This window comes from Cajanus cajan, chromosome 3 (assembly GCF_000230855.2).
Source record: "Cajanus cajan strain Asha chromosome 3, NIPB_CcT2T_4, whole genome shotgun sequence".
NCBI classification, from domain to species: domain Eukaryota; kingdom Viridiplantae; phylum Streptophyta; class Magnoliopsida; order Fabales; family Fabaceae; genus Cajanus; species Cajanus cajan.
The window spans coordinates 81,354,043-81,373,180 of NC_138519.1; the positions used below are offsets into that span (position 1 = coordinate 81,354,043).

At 36.1% G+C, this 19,138-nt stretch overlaps 1 long non-coding RNA gene across 1 annotated transcript; it reads left to right on the plus strand.

Annotated features, from left to right (window-relative positions):
• The first annotated feature begins 1,603 nt into the window (after positions 1-1,603).
• On the plus strand, positions 1,604-18,261 carry LOC145955934 (uncharacterized). The gene is made up of 2 exons (XR_014432703.1): positions 1,604-3,091; positions 6,001-18,261. It is a non-coding gene; the product is annotated as an uncharacterized LOC145955934 (long non-coding RNA).
• Positions 18,262-19,138: the final 877 nt, after the last annotated feature.

Sequence of the window (19,138 nt, forward strand, 5' to 3'; positions counted from 1 at the left end):
TTAAGTTTACTTTATTTTCCAATACATACCTAGGTCATTACATTGGGCACTTCCAACAAGATATTTTAGTTTTTAGGACTAATACATTAGTGTGCTATAGTTTTAGTCTTTTTACCTTTTTAGGTTTTAGTTATACACCTAGACTTCACCGTGGGGAGGATCCTATCCTTAACATTAGAAAGTCTAGTCCTTTTAATTTAGACAATCTTTTTAGCATTTTTAGTAGAACTCCTCTTAGGATACACTTTCCATTTCTATCATATACTATTACCTCTAATGCTTATTTTTATGTTTTTGTTGGTCATGATGTCCACCATGAGGAACCTCTTGATTTGAGGTCAAATCATTTTCAAGAGGGAGGGAATGATGGAATAACACTAAGGCCGAGAAGACCAAGAGGTGATATATTAAAGGAGGCAAGAGGAATGGGTTAGTGAGGCCACTTTTGGACCTTAGCTCCTAAGTTCTTTTTAATCATAGAATTTATTTTACTTGTATTTCCAATTTTACCCTTGTATTTTGGGGTGTTTAGGACTTAGAATTTATTTTCCCTTGTATTTCCCTTTTTACCCTTGTATTATGGGGTGCTCTAGATGATTAGGGTTTTTAATTTTGGGCTAGGGTGTTAACTAGAAGGGTGACACATTTTTTTCGTGTTCATTGGATCTATTTTTGGTGTTAGAAAGGCTTAGGCCCAAGTGGAGGGCAAAGGTTGCATGGTCTTATCATGCACCTAGATATAGCCAATCTAAACCCAAAGATTCCATCATTGGCCACCAAGTTGTGTAACACCCCAATTTCCTTAAAAGGATATTTTTATTAGTAATGGCATTTTCGTAATTATTGATGGCATTTTCGTAATTTTAATAAAGGGACAAGGGTATTTCTGGGTATCGGAACGGGCCGTTCCAAATGCAGAACGGGCCGTTCCAAATGCAGAACGGGCCGTTCCAAAAGAGCGAATATGCTGTTTTTTTTCAAGTTCCAGAACAGGCCTGGAACGGGCCGTTCTGGATGGAGAACGGCCGTTCCAATTAGGCATGGCAATCTAACCCGTCCCCGTGGGTACCCGCCCGAACCCGCCCCGATTTGGACGGGGAAAACCCGTGTTTATCGGGTTCGGGTTCGGGTTCGGGTTTTCCCCGATTGATAAAATCGGGGGCGGGGGCGGGGACGGGGATGTTAATACCCACCCCGCCCCCGCACCCATACCCGCCCTCGCCCCCGCCCCGCTTAATAATATAATTAAAAAATTATTTATATATATATATAAACCAAAATTAAAAATATTTATATGTAAAAATTTATATTATTTTTCTTTTCTTTTATTTTTTTAAAATTATTCATATTTATTTAAAAGAAAAATAGAAGAAGAAAAAAAGAAAAAAAATAGGGGCGGGGGCGGGGGACGGGGCGGGGAAACCCGAACCCCGCCGGGGGCGGGGATGGGGACCTAGATTTTACCCCCGGCGGGTATCGGGGGGCGGGGGCGGGGGCGGTTTAAATACGCGGGGGGCGGGGGCGGGGAACGTAAAACCCGCCCCCGCCCCGCCCCGTTGCCATGCCTAGTTCCAATTGGAGAACGGGCCGTTCTGGTATGGAGAACGGGCCGTTCTAGAAACAGAACGGGCCGTTCTAGAAATAGAACGGGCCGTTCTGCTGAGTCTCGGAACGGGCCGTTCCGGTTTTGGAACGGTCGTTCCAGTTGAGAAATTTGCCCACGTTTGAAGGATCCGGAACGGGCCGTTCCGAAATCAGTACGGCCGTTCCGGTTGCGCCAGGAGGCCTATAAATAGGGGCAGGGGGGTGAAAATTTGGTACAAAGGAGAAGAAGTGAAAACTTTAGAGAGAGAAAGAAAAGAGAAAGAGAGAGAGAGAGAAGAGAGAGAGAGAGAGAATGAAAGAAAGAGAGAGAGAGGGAAAGAAAAAGAGGGGATCCAGAGGAGGAGACCCTGCCCAAGTTCCAACTCCGCCTATCCAGGTAAGGGGGGAGTGAGAACCTCGCTCAGGGGTGTGGGGATAATTGTTGGATAGTTGTTTGTCGGATTGGCCCCCAATCCCTTACCGTTGTTATGTCCAATTTTCTATTTACTCTACTTTGTTTTTGTTGAAGGTGTCGTTGTTCTGTTTGATTTTCTATTTACTCTACTTTATTTTTGTTGAAGGTGCCGTTGTTCTGTTTGATTTTCTATTTACTCTACTTTGTTTTTGTTGAAGGTGCCGTTGTTCTGTCCGATTTTCTATTTATTCTACTTTGTTCTTTGTGGAAAGTAATAAATGAATATGAAGTTAATGATATAAATAAATAAGTTTTAATATTAACAAGAATGATCTCTGTGAATTCTTGTGCGGACCTTATGAGGAGTATTTATGACACGACCTTGTGAAATATGGACAAATGACATGAGACATATGAATGGACTATTGAGACATGTGATTATGAGACTATGACAAATGAGGACATGATGTACTAAATGAAATTATGTAACAAGTTAAATATTGAGTCAATGAGATTATGATGGTATGACATGCATCATACGCATATATTATTCCAGGTGTGCCGCTGAGGCCGCATACCAGTGATGTAACTTGCTAACGAGGTGTACCTTGGGGTCACCAGTGATGTAACATGCTAACAAGGTGTACCTTAGGGTCACCAGGGATGTAACTTGTAACCAGGTGTACCTTAGGGTCACCAGTGATGTAACTAGGTGTACCTTAGGGTCACCAGTGATGTAACCAGGTGTACCTTTGGGTCACCAGTGATGATATGTGAAACTTCCGTATGGCGCCACATGCATGCATTTATGAGATGAGTCCATGACATCATTGCATGATAAATGAATGTATTTGTAATATTGATGATGTATGTGTATTGTTTACATGTGACTTATATTTGTTGTGTGTGTGTGGGTGCTATCTAACCTTTATTCTTCACCTGAAACTGAGTGAGATGTTTCTCACTCCCTTGTTGTTTTTGTATATGTTTTAAATTATGTTGTAGATGATCAGCATCATGGGGATGTTGGTGATGAGGCTTAAGGCTTCAGTGGGGCATGCTCTGATAGGATGTGACGTCGGGCATAGCTAGGTTTATTTTGGATGTTATTATATTAAAAAGCTTTAATTTTCTCTTTTTATGTAATTTTGAACGTTCTTGAGAAAAGACCAAAATGTACATCTTTATTATACTATTTTATTATATGATTTCAAAGTTATAAATTAATTCCTAACTAGGAGGCTCTGCCACCTTTGCTGGAATTAATCTATATTTTCCTTTATATGATTTCTTGAATCTTAATACTTATATGTTGACTTTTTATGATTGATGAGTTACGAATGTGAATCTTCTACCTTATAATATTTGAAACAATTGTTTTATACATGAAAGATGTTATTAAACTATGAAAGATTTTATTTACCCAAAAAGAAAAAAAAAGAAATTTTTCTTATTATTTAATTGTGAATTGATGATGGGGTAGAGGGTGTCACAAAGTTGCATCTAGGGTTCATTTGCATTTCATTTGGAATGCATTTGCCTACTCCAAATGCAACCCTAGATGCCTCCCCTCCTATAAATACCCAACACCCCACACCTTGTAAATACTTTGGATATTGAATATCAAGAGAGCCTTTAATGCCTTTATATCTTTCCTTAGTCACCCTTGGCTATTTTCGGCCAAACCCTACCATCTCCACCTTGAGAGAAACAACCCTAGAAGTGGCCTTCATCATCATGAAGTGAGCCAACCCTAGAGTACCATTCTCAAGCATTTCCTCAAACACCTTCTACCCAACCTTCATTTTCGTCCATTCCATCATCATCCACCCTAAAACCTTGGTCCACCTTTGAAGAACTTGATCCTTGGAGAAGGCGTCCTCCTCCTTGCTCATCATCTCAAGTTCATGCAAGTAAGGATGTCATCAATGAATGTGGTTGGGCAAAATTTACACATAACCTAGATCAAGATTTACAAGCTCAAATTTTGTTGGGCCAAGAATGCATGGCTAGGCAAAATTTACATGGAGCTAAAAACAAAGTTTTTACAAAATTCAAAATATATTCTAAATGTTGGCTCTATTTTTTCATGCAATTAAATGGTTGATCCTTATTTCCTAACCCTCCAAGTCCATCAAAGGTAATCCAAGAATGATCCTCAAGTTCTCCCTTAGTTAGTCATTCCATGACCGTATCATGTGTTTAATAAATGTCCTTTAAGGAGAAAGAGGATGGTGACTCCTGAAGAAGCATGGAGTAGGCATAAATCAAGTCTTAATCATCTAAGAATTTTTGGTTCCTTATATTATGGGCACATTCCAAATGAAAAGAAGAGAAAACTAGATGATAAAAGTGAAGCATTTATGTTAATTGATTATCACCCAACAGGAGCATACAAGTTGTACATTCCAAGTTAGACGAAGGTTGTTATTAGTCGAGATGTTACTATGAATGAGATAACATCATGGAACTGGGAGAATAAATCAAATTTAGACAAACATTTCAACTTGAACGTGAAAGGAATGAAAAAGTTGGACTCAATACTTTAGTTCCTACTATGCAACAACAAGATAGAAGATCACAGAGGCTGAGATTTTCATCAAGTAGACTTGTAGATCATGAAGTATTTTCAGACTATGTTGTTTCATCTAATGGTGAGCTAGTGCAATTGTCTTTCATGGAAGATTTAGAAACAATAAATTGGGAGCAGGCTCTTAAACAAAAAGGAGTGGAAAAATGTTATGAATGAAGAAATTAATTCCATAAAGAATAATGATACATGGGAGCTTGTAGATTCTCTTACTACAAAGTAACCAATTGATGTGAAATAAGTGTTTAAGCTGAAATTGAAACTAGAAGGTTCAATTACAAATAATAAAGAAAGACTAGTTGTTAAGGGCTTTTGTCAAAAGGTTGGAGTGGACTACACTAAGGTATTTGCTCTAGTTGCAAGAATTGAAATTGTTAGGTTAATAATTGTTATTACTAGTTCTAAAGGTTGACATTTGTTTCAATTAGATGTGAAATATGCATTTCTCAATGGTTTATTGGAGGGAGAAGTGTATGTGTTGCAACTACCAAGATTTGATAAAGCACCGAACTTAATGCAAAAACAAAGGATAAACACATATTAACATATTCTTTTCTTTATTTTTGTTGAAGGTGCCGTTGTTCTGTTTGATTTTCTATTTACTCTACTTTGTTTTTGTTGAAGGTGCCGTTGTTCTGTCCGATTTTCTATTTATTCTACTTTGTTCTTTGTGGAAAGTAATAAATGAATATGAAGTTAATGATATAAATAAATAAGTTTTAATATTAACAAGAATGATCTCTGTGAATTCTTGTGCGGACCTTATGAGGAGTATTTATGACACGACCTTGTGAAATATGGACAAATGACATGAGACATATGAATGGACTATTGAGACATGTGATTATGAGACTATGACAAATGAGGACATGATGTACTAAATGAAATTATGTAACAAGTTAAATATTGAGTCAATGAGATTATGATGGTATGACATGCATCATACGCATATATTATTCCAGGTGTGCCGCTGAGGCCGCATACCAGTGATGTAACTTGCTAACGAGGTGTACCTTGGGGTCACCAGTGATGTAACATGCTAACAAGGTGTACCTTAGGGTCACCAGGGATGTAACTTGTAACCAGGTGTACCTTAGGGTCACCAGTGATGTAACTAGGTGTACCTTAGGGTCACCAGTGATGTAACCAGGTGTACCTTTGGGTCACCAGTGATGATATGTGAAACTTCCGTATGGCGCCACATGCATGCATTTATGAGATGAGTCCATGACATCATTGCATGATAAATGAATGTATTTGTAATATTGATGATGTATGTGTATTGTTTACATGTGACTTATATTTGTTGTGTGTGTGTGGGTGCTATCTAACCTTTATTCTTCACCTGAAACTGAGTGAGATGTTTCTCACTCCCTTGTTGTTTTTGTATATGTTTTAAATTATGTTGTAGATGATCAGCATCATGGGGATGTTGGTGATGAGGCTTAAGGCTTCAGTGGGGCATGCTCTGATAGGATGTGACGTCGGGCATAGCTAGGTTTATTTTGGATGTTATTATATTAAAAAGCTTTAATTTTCTCTTTTTATGTAATTTTGAACGTTCTTGAGAAAAGACCAAAATGTACATCTTTATTATACTATTTTATTATATGATTTCAAAGTTATAAATTAATTCCTAACTAGGAGGCTCTGCCACCTTTGCTGGAATTAATCTATATTTTCCTTTATATGATTTCTTGAATCTTAATACTTATATGTTGACTTTTTATGATTGATGAGTTACGAATGTGAATCTTCTACCTTATAATATTTGAAACAATTGTTTTATACATGAAAGATGTTATTAAACTATGAAAGATTTTATTTACCCAAAAAGAAAAAAAAAGAAATTTTTCTTATTATTTAATTGTGAATTGATGATGGGGTAGAGGGTGTCACAAAGTTGCATCTAGGGTTCATTTGCATTTCATTTGGAATGCATTTGCCTACTCCAAATGCAACCCTAGATGCCTCCCCTCCTATAAATACCCAACACCCCACACCTTGTAAATACTTTGGATATTGAATATCAAGAGAGCCTTTAATGCCTTTATATCTTTCCTTAGTCACCCTTGGCTATTTTCGGCCAAACCCTACCATCTCCACCTTGAGAGAAACAACCCTAGAAGTGGCCTTCATCATCATGAAGTGAGCCAACCCTAGAGTACCATTCTCAAGCATTTCCTCAAACACCTTCTACCCAACCTTCATTTTCGTCCATTCCATCATCATCCACCCTAAAACCTTGGTCCACCTTTGAAGAACTTGATCCTTGGAGAAGGCGTCCTCCTCCTTGCTCATCATCTCAAGTTCATGCAAGTAAGGATGTCATCAATGAATGTGGTTGGGCAAAATTTACACATAACCTAGATCAAGATTTACAAGCTCAAATTTTGTTGGGCCAAGAATGCATGGCTAGGCAAAATTTACATGGAGCTAAAAACAAAGTTTTTACAAAATTCAAAATATATTCTAAATGTTGGCTCTATTTTTTCATGCAATTAAATGGTTGATCCTTATTTCCTAACCCTCCAAGTCCATCAAAGGTAATCCAAGAATGATCCTCAAGTTCTCCCTTAGTTAGTCATTCCATGACCGTATCATGTGTTTAATAAATGTCCTTTAAGGAGAAAGAGGATGGTGACTCCTGAAGAAGCATGGAGTAGGCATAAATCAAGTCTTAATCATCTAAGAATTTTTGGTTCCTTATATTATGGGCACATTCCAAATGAAAAGAAGAGAAAACTAGATGATAAAAGTGAAGCATTTATGTTAATTGATTATCACCCAACAGGAGCATACAAGTTGTACATTCCAAGTTAGACGAAGGTTGTTATTAGTCGAGATGTTACTATGAATGAGATAACATCATGGAACTGGGAGAATAAATCAAATTTAGACAAACATTTCAACTTGAACGTGAAAGGAATGAAAAAGTTGGACTCAATACTTTAGTTCCTACTATGCAACAACAAGATAGAAGATCACAGAGGCTGAGATTTTCATCAAGTAGACTTGTAGATCATGAAGTATTTTCAGACTATGTTGTTTCATCTAATGGTGAGCTAGTGCAATTGTCTTTCATGGAAGATTTAGAAACAATAAATTGGGAGCAGGCTCTTAAACAAAAAGGAGTGGAAAAATGTTATGAATGAAGAAATTAATTCCATAAAGAATAATGATACATGGGAGCTTGTAGATTCTCTTACTACAAAGTAACCAATTGATGTGAAATAAGTGTTTAAGCTGAAATTGAAACTAGAAGGTTCAATTACAAATAATAAAGAAAGACTAGTTGTTAAGGGCTTTTGTCAAAAGGTTGGAGTGGACTACACTAAGGTATTTGCTCTAGTTGCAAGAATTGAAATTGTTAGGTTAATAATTGTTATTACTAGTTCTAAAGGTTGACATTTGTTTCAATTAGATGTGAAATATGCATTTCTCAATGGTTTATTGGAGGGAGAAGTGTATGTGTTGCAACTACCAAGATTTGATAAAGCACCGAACTTAATGCAAAAACAAAGGATAAACACATATTAACATATTCTTTTCTTTATTTTTGTTGAAGGTGCCGTTGTTCTGTTTGATTTTCTATTTACTCTACTTTGTTTTTGTTGAAGGTGCCGTTGTTCTGTCCGATTTTCTATTTATTCTACTTTGTTCTTTGTGGAAAGTAATAAATGAATATGAAGTTAATGATATAAATAAATAAGTTTTAATATTAACAAGAATGATCTCTGTGAATTCTTGTGCGGACCTTATGAGGAGTATTTATGACACGACCTTGTGAAATATGGACAAATGACATGAGACATATGAATGGACTATTGAGACATGTGATTATGAGACTATGACAAATGAGGACATGATGTACTAAATGAAATTATGTAACAAGTTAAATATTGAGTCAATGAGATTATGATGGTATGACATGCATCATACGCATATATTATTCCAGGTGTGCCGCTGAGGCCGCATACCAGTGATGTAACTTGCTAACGAGGTGTACCTTGGGGTCACCAGTGATGTAACATGCTAACAAGGTGTACCTTAGGGTCACCAGGGATGTAACTTGTAACCAGGTGTACCTTAGGGTCACCAGTGATGTAACTAGGTGTACCTTAGGGTCACCAGTGATGTAACCAGGTGTACCTTTGGGTCACCAGTGATGATATGTGAAACTTCCGTATGGCGCCACATGCATGCATTTATGAGATGAGTCCATGACATCATTGCATGATAAATGAATGTATTTGTAATATTGATGATGTATGTGTATTGTTTACATGTGACTTATATTTGTTGTGTGTGTGTGGGTGCTATCTAACCTTTATTCTTCACCTGAAACTGAGTGAGATGTTTCTCACTCCCTTGTTGTTTTTGTATATGTTTTAAATTATGTTGCAGATGATCAGCATCATGGGGATGTTGGTGATGAGGCTTAAGGCTTCAGTGGGGCATGCTCTGATAGGATGTGACGTCGGGCATAGCTAGGTTTATTTTGGATGTTATTATATTAAAAAGCTTTAATTTTCTCTTTTTATGTAATTTTGAACGTTCTTGAGAAAAGACCAAAATGTACATCTTTATTATACTATTTTATTATATGATTTCAAAGTTATAAATTAATTCCTAACTAGGAGGCTCTGCCACCTTTGCTGGAATTAATCTATATTTTCCTTTATATGATTTCTTGAATCTTAATACTTATATGTTGACTTTTTATGATTGATGAGTTACGAATGTGAATCTTCTACCTTATAATATTTGAAACAATTGTTTTATACATGAAAGATGTTATTAAACTATGAAAGATTTTATTTACCCAAAAAGAAAAAAAAAGAAATTTTTCTTATTATTTAATTGTGAATTGATGATGGGGTAGAGGGTGTCACAAAGTTGCATCTAGGGTTCATTTGCATTTCATTTGGAATGCATTTGCCTACTCCAAATGCAACCCTAGATGCCTCCCCTCCTATAAATACCCAACACCCCACACCTTGTAAATACTTTGGATATTGAATATCAAGAGAGCCTTTAATGCCTTTATATCTTTCCTTAGTCACCCTTGGCTATTTTCGGCCAAACCCTACCATCTCCACCTTGAGAGAAACAACCCTAGAAGTGGCCTTCATCATCATGAAGTGAGCCAACCCTAGAGTACCATTCTCAAGCATTTCCTCAAACACCTTCTACCCAACCTTCATTTTCGTCCATTCCATCATCATCCACCCTAAAACCTTGGTCCACCTTTGAAGAACTTGATCCTTGGAGAAGGCGTCCTCCTCCTTGCTCATCATCTCAAGTTCATGCAAGTAAGGATGTCATCAATGAATGTGGTTGGGCAAAATTTACACATAACCTAGATCAAGATTTACAAGCTCAAATTTTGTTGGGCCAAGAATGCATGGCTAGGCAAAATTTACATGGAGCTAAAAACAAAGTTTTTACAAAATTCAAAATATATTCTAAATGTTGGCTCTATTTTTTCATGCAATTAAATGGTTGATCCTTATTTCCTAACCCTCCAAGTCCATCAAAGGTAATCCAAGAATGATCCTCAAGTTCTCCCTTAGTTAGTCATTCCATGACCGTATCATGTGTTTAATAAATGTCCTTTAAGGAGAAAGAGGATGGTGACTCCTGAAGAAGCATGGAGTAGGCATAAATCAAGTCTTAATCATCTAAGAATTTTTGGTTCCTTATATTATGGGCACATTCCAAATGAAAAGAAGAGAAAACTAGATGATAAAAGTGAAGCATTTATGTTAATTGATTATCACCCAACAGGAGCATACAAGTTGTACATTCCAAGTTAGACGAAGGTTGTTATTAGTCGAGATGTTACTATGAATGAGATAACATCATGGAACTGGGAGAATAAATCAAATTTAGACAAACATTTCAACTTGAACGTGAAAGGAATGAAAAAGTTGGACTCAATACTTTAGTTCCTACTATGCAACAACAAGATAGAAGATCACAGAGGCTGAGATTTTCATCAAGTAGACTTGTAGATCATGAAGTATTTTCAGACTATGTTGTTTCATCTAATGGTGAGCTAGTGCAATTGTCTTTCATGGAAGATTTAGAAACAATAAATTGGGAGCAGGCTCTTAAACAAAAAGGAGTGGAAAAATGTTATGAATGAAGAAATTAATTCCATAAAGAATAATGATACATGGGAGCTTGTAGATTCTCTTACTACAAAGTAACCAATTGATGTGAAATAAGTGTTTAAGCTGAAATTGAAACTAGAAGGTTCAATTACAAATAATAAAGAAAGACTAGTTGTTAAGGGCTTTTGTCAAAAGGTTGGAGTGGACTACACTAAGGTATTTGCTCTAGTTGCAAGAATTGAAATTGTTAGGTTAATAATTGTTATTACTAGTTCTAAAGGTTGACATTTGTTTCAATTAGATGTGAAATATGCATTTCTCAATGGTTTATTGGAGGGAGAAGTGTATGTGTTGCAACTACCAAGATTTGATAAAGCACCGAACTTAATGCAAAAACAAAGGATAAACACATATTAACATATTCTTTTCTTTATTTTTGTTGAAGGTGCCGTTGTTCTGTTTGATTTTCTATTTACTCTACTTTGTTTTTGTTGAAGGTGCCGTTGTTCTGTCCGATTTTCTATTTATTCTACTTTGTTCTTTGTGGAAAGTAATAAATGAATATGAAGTTAATGATATAAATAAATAAGTTTTAATATTAACAAGAATGATCTCTGTGAATTCTTGTGCGGACCTTATGAGGAGTATTTATGACACGACCTTGTGAAATATGGACAAATGACATGAGACATATGAATGGACTATTGAGACATGTGATTATGAGACTATGACAAATGAGGACATGATGTACTAAATGAAATTATGTAACAAGTTAAATATTGAGTCAATGAGATTATGATGGTATGACATGCATCATACGCATATATTATTCCAGGTGTGCCGCTGAGGCCGCATACCAGTGATGTAACTTGCTAACGAGGTGTACCTTGGGGTCACCAGTGATGTAACATGCTAACAAGGTGTACCTTAGGGTCACCAGGGATGTAACTTGTAACCAGGTGTACCTTAGGGTCACCAGTGATGTAACTAGGTGTACCTTAGGGTCACCAGTGATGTAACCAGGTGTACCTTTGGGTCACCAGTGATGATATGTGAAACTTCCGTATGGCGCCACATGCATGCATTTATGAGATGAGTCCATGACATCATTGCATGATAAATGAATGTATTTGTAATATTGATGATGTATGTGTATTGTTTACATGTGACTTATATTTGTTGTGTGTGTGTGGGTGCTATCTAACCTTTATTCTTCACCTGAAACTGAGTGAGATGTTTCTCACTCCCTTGTTGTTTTTGTATATGTTTTAAATTATGTTGCAGATGATCAGCATCATGGGGATGTTGGTGATGAGGCTTAAGGCTTCAGTGGGGCATGCTCTGATAGGATGTGACGTCGGGCATAGCTAGGTTTATTTTGGATGTTATTATATTAAAAAGCTTTAATTTTCTCTTTTTATGTAATTTTGAACGTTCTTGAGAAAAGACCAAAATGTACATCTTTATTATACTATTTTATTATATGATTTCAAAGTTATAAATTAATTCCTAACTAGGAGGCTCTGCCACCTTTGCTGGAATTAATCTATATTTTCCTTTATATGATTTCTTGAATCTTAATACTTATATGTTGACTTTTTATGATTGATGAGTTACGAATGTGAATCTTCTACCTTATAATATTTGAAACAATTGTTTTATACATGAAAGATGTTATTAAACTATGAAAGATTTTATTTACCCAAAAAGAAAAAAAAAGAAATTTTTCTTATTATTTAATTGTGAATTGATGATGGGGTAGAGGGTGTCACAAAGTTGCATCTAGGGTTCATTTGCATTTCATTTGGAATGCATTTGCCTACTCCAAATGCAACCCTAGATGCCTCCCCTCCTATAAATACCCAACACCCCACACCTTGTAAATACTTTGGATATTGAATATAAAGAGAGCCTTTAATGCCTTTATATCTTTCCTTAGTCACCCTTGGCTATTTTCGGCCAAACCCTACCATCTCCACCTTGAGAGAAACAACCCTAGAAGTGGCCTTCATCATCATGAAGTGAGCCAACCCTAGAGTACCATTCTCAAGCATTTCCTCAAACACCTTCTACCCAACCTTCATTTTCGTCCATTCCATCATCATCCACCCTAAAACCTTGGTCCACCTTTGAAGAACTTGATCCTTGGAGAAGGCGTCCTCCTCCTTGCTCATCATCTCAAGTTCATGCAAGTAAGGATGTCATCAATGAATGTGGTTGGGCAAAATTTACACATAACCTAGATCAAGATTTACAAGCTCAAATTTTGTTGGGCCAAGAATGCATGGCTAGGCAAAATTTACATGGAGCTAAAAACAAAGTTTTTACAAAATTCAAAATATATTCTAAATGTTGGCTCTATTTTTTCATGCAATTAAATGGTTGATCCTTATTTCCTAACCCTCCAAGTCCATCAAAGGTAATCCAAGAATGATCCTCAAGTTCTCCCTTAGTTAGTCATTCCATGACCGTATCATGTGTTTAATAAATGTCCTTTAAGGAGAAAGAGGATGGTGACTCCTGAAGAAGCATGGAGTAGGCATAAATCAAGTCTTAATCATCTAAGAATTTTTGGTTCCTTATATTATGGGCACATTCCAAATGAAAAGAAGAGAAAACTAGATGATAAAAGTGAAGCATTTATGTTAATTGATTATCACCCAACAGGAGCATACAAGTTGTACATTCCAAGTTAGACGAAGGTTGTTATTAGTCGAGATGTTACTATGAATGAGATAACATCATGGAACTGGGAGAATAAATCAAATTTAGACAAACATTTCAACTTGAACGTGAAAGGAATGAAAAAGTTGGACTCAATACTTTAGTTCCTACTATGCAACAACAAGATAGAAGATCACAGAGGCTGAGATTTTCATCAAGTAGACTTGTAGATCATGAAGTATTTTCAGACTATGTTGTTTCATCTAATGGTGAGCTAGTGCAATTGTCTTTCATGGAAGATTTAGAAACAATAAATTGGGAGCAGGCTCTTAAACAAAAAGGAGTGGAAAAATGTTATGAATGAAGAAATTAATTCCATAAAGAATAATGATACATGGGAGCTTGTAGATTCTCTTACTACAAAGTAACCAATTGATGTGAAATAAGTGTTTAAGCTGAAATTGAAACTAGAAGGTTCAATTACAAATAATAAAGAAAGACTAGTTGTTAAGGGCTTTTGTCAAAAGGTTGGAGTGGACTACACTAAGGTATTTGCTCTAGTTGCAAGAATTGAAATTGTTAGGTTAATAATTGTTATTACTAGTTCTAAAGGTTGACATTTGTTTCAATTAGATGTGAAATATGCATTTCTCAATGGTTTATTGGAGGGAGAAGTGTATGTGTTGCAACTACCAAGATTTGATAAAGCACCGAACTTAATGCAAAAACAAAGGATAAACACATATTAACATATTCTTTTCTTTATTTTTGTTGAAGGTGCCGTTGTTCTGTTTGATTTTCTATTTACTCTACTTTGTTTTTGTTGAAGGTGCCGTTGTTCTGTCCGATTTTCTATTTATTCTACTTTGTTCTTTGTGGAAAGTAATAAATGAATATGAAGTTAATGATATAAATAAATAAGTTTTAATATTAACAAGAATGATCTCTGTGAATTCTTGTGCGGACCTTATGAGGAGTATTTATGACACGACCTTGTGAAATATGGACAAATGACATGAGACATATGAATGGACTATTGAGACATGTGATTATGAGACTATGACAAATGAGGACATGATGTACTAAATGAAATTATGTAACAAGTTAAATATTGAGTCAATGAGATTATGATGGTATGACATGCATCATACGCATATATTATTCCAGGTGTGCCGCTGAGGCCGCATACCAGTGATGTAACTTGCTAACGAGGTGTACCTTGGGGTCACCAGTGATGTAACATGCTAACAAGGTGTACCTTAGGGTCACCAGGGATGTAACTTGTAACCAGGTGTACCTTAGGGTCACCAGTGATGTAACTAGGTGTACCTTAGGGTCACCAGTGATGTAACCAGGTGTACCTTTGGGTCACCAGTGATGATATGTGAAACTTCCGTATGGCGCCACATGCATGCATTTATGAGATGAGTCCATGACATCATTGCATGATAAATGAATGTATTTGTAATATTGATGATGTATGTGTATTGTTTACATGTGACTTATATTTGTTGTGTGTGTGTGGGTGCTATCTAACCTTTATTCTTCACCTGAAACTGAGTGAGATGTTTCTCACTCCCTTGTTGTTTTTGTATATGTTTTAAATTATGTTGCAGATGATCAGCATCATGGGGATGTTGGTGATGAGGCTTAAGGCTTCAGTGGGGCATGCTCTGATAGGATGTGACGTCGGGCATAGCTAGGTTTATTTTGGATGTTATTATATTAAAAAGCTTTAATTTTCTCTTTTTATGTAATTTTGAACGTTCTTGAGAAAAGACCAAAATGTACATCTTTATTATACTATTTTATTATATGATTTCAAAGTTATAAATTAATTCCTAACTAGGAGGCTCTGCCACCTTTGCTGGAATTAATCTATATTTTCCTTTATATGATTTCTTGAATCTTAATACTTATATGTTGACTTTTTATGATTGATGAGTTACGAATGTGAATCTTCTACCTTATAATATTTGAAACAATTGTTTTATACATGAAAGATGTTATTAAACTATGAAAGATTTTATTTACCCAAAAAGAAAAAAAAAGAAATTTTTCTTATTATTTAATTGTGAATTGATGATGGGGTAGAGGGTGTCACAAAGTTGCATCTAGGGTTCATTTGCATTTCATTTGGAATGCATTTGCCTACTCCAAATGCAACCCTAGATGCCTCCCCTCCTATAAATACCCAACACCCCACACCTTGTAAATACTTTGGATATTGAATATCAAGAGAGCCTTTAATGCCTTTATATCTTTCCTTAGTCACCCTTGGCTATTTTCGGCCAAACCCTACCATCTCCACCTTGAGAGAAACAACCCTAGAAGTGGCCTTCATCATCATGAAGTGAGCCAACCCTAGAGTACCATTCTCAAGCATTTCCTCAAACACCTTCTACCCAACCTTCATTTTCGTCCATTCCATCATCATCCACCCTAAAACCTTGGTCCACCTTTGAAGAACTTGATCCTTGGAGAAGGCGTCCTCCTCCTTGCTCATCATCTCAAGTTCATGCAAGTAAGGATGTCATCAATGAATGTGGTTGGGCAAAATTTACACATAACCTAGATCAAGATTTACAAGCTCAAATTTTGTTGGGCCAAGAATGCATGGCTAGGCAAAATTTACATGGAGCTAAAAACAAAGTTTTTACAAAATTCAAAATATATTCTAAATGTTGGCTCTATTTTTTCATGCAATTAAATGGTTGATCCTTATTTCCTAACCCTCCAAGTCCATCAAAGGTAATCCAAGAATGATCCTCAAGTTCTCCCTTAGTTAGTCATTCCATGACCGTATCATGTGTTTAATAAATGTCCTTTAAGGAGAAAGAGGATGGTGACTCCTGAAGAAGCATGGAGTAGGCATAAATCAAGTCTTAATCATCTAAGAATTTTTGGTTCCTTATATTATGGGCACATTCCAAATGAAAAGAAGAGAAAACTAGATGATAAAAGTGAAGCATTTATGTTAATTGATTATCACCCAACAGGAGCATACAAGTTGTACATTCCAAGTTAGACGAAGGTTGTTATTAGTCGAGATGTTACTATGAATGAGATAACATCATGGAACTGGGAGAATAAATCAAATTTAGACAAACATTTCAACTTGAACGTGAAAGGAATGAAAAAGTTGGACTCAATACTTTAGTTCCTACTATGCAACAACAAGATAGAAGATCACAGAGGCTGAGATTTTCATCAAGTAGACTTGTAGATCATGAAGTATTTTCAGACTATGTTGTTTCATCTAATGGTGAGCTAGTGCAATTGTCTTTCATGGAAGATTTAGAAACAATAAATTGGGAGCAGGCTCTTAAACAAAAAGGAGTGGAAAAATGTTATGAATGAAGAAATTAATTCCATAAAGAATAATGATACATGGGAGCTTGTAGATTCTCTTACTACAAAGTAACCAATTGATGTGAAATAAGTGTTTAAGCTGAAATTGAAACTAGAAGGTTCAATTACAAATAATAAAGAAAGACTAGTTGTTAAGGGCTTTTGTCAAAAGGTTGGAGTGGACTACACTAAGGTATTTGCTCTAGTTGCAAGAATTGAAATTGTTAGGTTAATAATTGTTATTACTAGTTCTAAAGGTTGACATTTGTTTCAATTAGATGTGAAATATGCATTTCTCAATGGTTTATTGGAGGGAGAAGTGTATGTGTTGCAACTACCAAGATTTGATAAAGCACCGAACTTAATGCAAAAACAAAGGATAAACACATATTAACATATTCTTTTCTTTATTTTTGTTGAAGGTGCCGTTGTTCTGTTTGATTTTCTATTTACTCTACTTTGTTTTTGTTGAAGGTGCCGTTGTTCTGTCCGATTTTCTATTTATTCTACTTTGTTCTTTGTGGAAAGTAATAAATGAATATGAAGTTAATGATATAAATAAATAAGTTTTAATATTAACAAGAATGATCTCTGTGAATTCTTGTGCGGACCTTATGAGGAGTATTTATGACACGACCTTGTGAAATATGGACAAATGACATGAGACATATGAATGGACTATTGAGACATGTGATTATGAGACTATGACAAATGAGGACATGATGTACTAAATGAAATTATGTAACAAGTTAAATATTGAGTCAATGAGATTATGATGGTATGACATGCATCATACGCATATATTATTCCAGGTGTGCCGCTGAGGCCGCATACCAGTGATGTAACTTGCTAACGAGGTGTACCTTGGGGTCACCAGTGATGTAACATGCTAACAAGGTGTACCTTAGGGTCACCAGGGATGTAACTTGTAACCAGGTGTACCTTAGGGTCACCAGTGATGTAACTAGGTGTACCTTAGGGTCACCAGTGATGTAACCAGGTGTACCTTTGGGTCACCAGTGATGATATGTGAAACTTCCGTATGGCGCCACATGCATGCATTTATGAGATGAGTCCATGACATCATTGCATGATAAATGAATGTATTTGTAATATTGATGATGTATGTGTATTGTTTACATGTGACTTATATTTGTTGTGTGTGTGTGGGTGCTATCTAACCTTTATTCTTCACCTGAAACTGAGTGAGATGTTTCTCACTCCCTTGTTGTTTTTGTATATGTTTTAAATTATGTTGCAGATGATCAGCATCATGGGGATGTTGGTGATGAGGCTTAAGGCTTCAGTGGGGCATGCTCTGATAGGATGTGACGTCGGGCATAGCTAGGTTTATTTTGGATGTTATTATATTAAAAAGCTTTAATTTTCTCTTTTTATGTAATTTTGAACGTTCTTGAGAAAAGACCAAAATGTACATCTTTATTATACTATTTTATTATATGATTTCAAAGTTATAAATTAATTCCTAACTAGGAGGCTCTGCCACCTTTGCTGGAATTAATCTATATTTTCCTTTATATGATTTCTTGAATCTTAATACTTATATGTTGACTTTTTATGATTGATGAGTTACGAATGTGAATCTTCTACCTTATAATATTTGAAACAATTGTTTTATACATGAAAGATGTTATTAAACTATGAAAGATTTTATTTACCCAAAAAGAAAAAAAAAGAAATTTTTCTTATTATTTAATTGTGAATTGATGATGGGGTAGAGGGTGTCACAAAGTTGCATCTAGGGTTCATTTGCATTTCATTTGGAATGCATTTGCCTACTCCAAATGCAACCCTAGATGCCTCCCCTCCTATAAATACCCAACACCCCACACCTTGTAAATACTTTGGATATTGAATATAAAGAGAGCCTTTAATGCCTTTATATCTTTCCTTAGTCACCCTTGGCTATTTTCGGCCAAACCCTACCATCTCCACCTTGAGAGAAACAACCCTAGAAGTGGCCTTCATCATCATGAAGTGAGCCAACCCTAGAGTACCATTCTCAAGCATTTCCTCAAACACCTTCTACCCAACCTTCATTTTCGTCCATTCCATCATCATCCACCCTAAAACCTTGGTCCACCTTTGAAGAACTTGATCCTTGGAGAAGGCGTCCTCCTCCTTGCTCATCATCTCAAGTTCATGCTGTAGACCCCTAAAATTGTCCGGGTCAGAAATAAAGCTTGAAGACTCTCGAAGACTGAAGGATAATCAGCCAGAAGGACTCCTCGAAGGCCCTAGGAGGGTTCTCTGTAGGTCCAGAGGTCTTAGAATAGCTTAAAATAAAGAAGTGGAGGGAAAAAGCCCAATACGGCCGTACTGAACTCAATACGGCCGTATTGAAGCTTCAATACGGCCATACTGAAGTCAGTACGACCGTATTGACACTTCAAT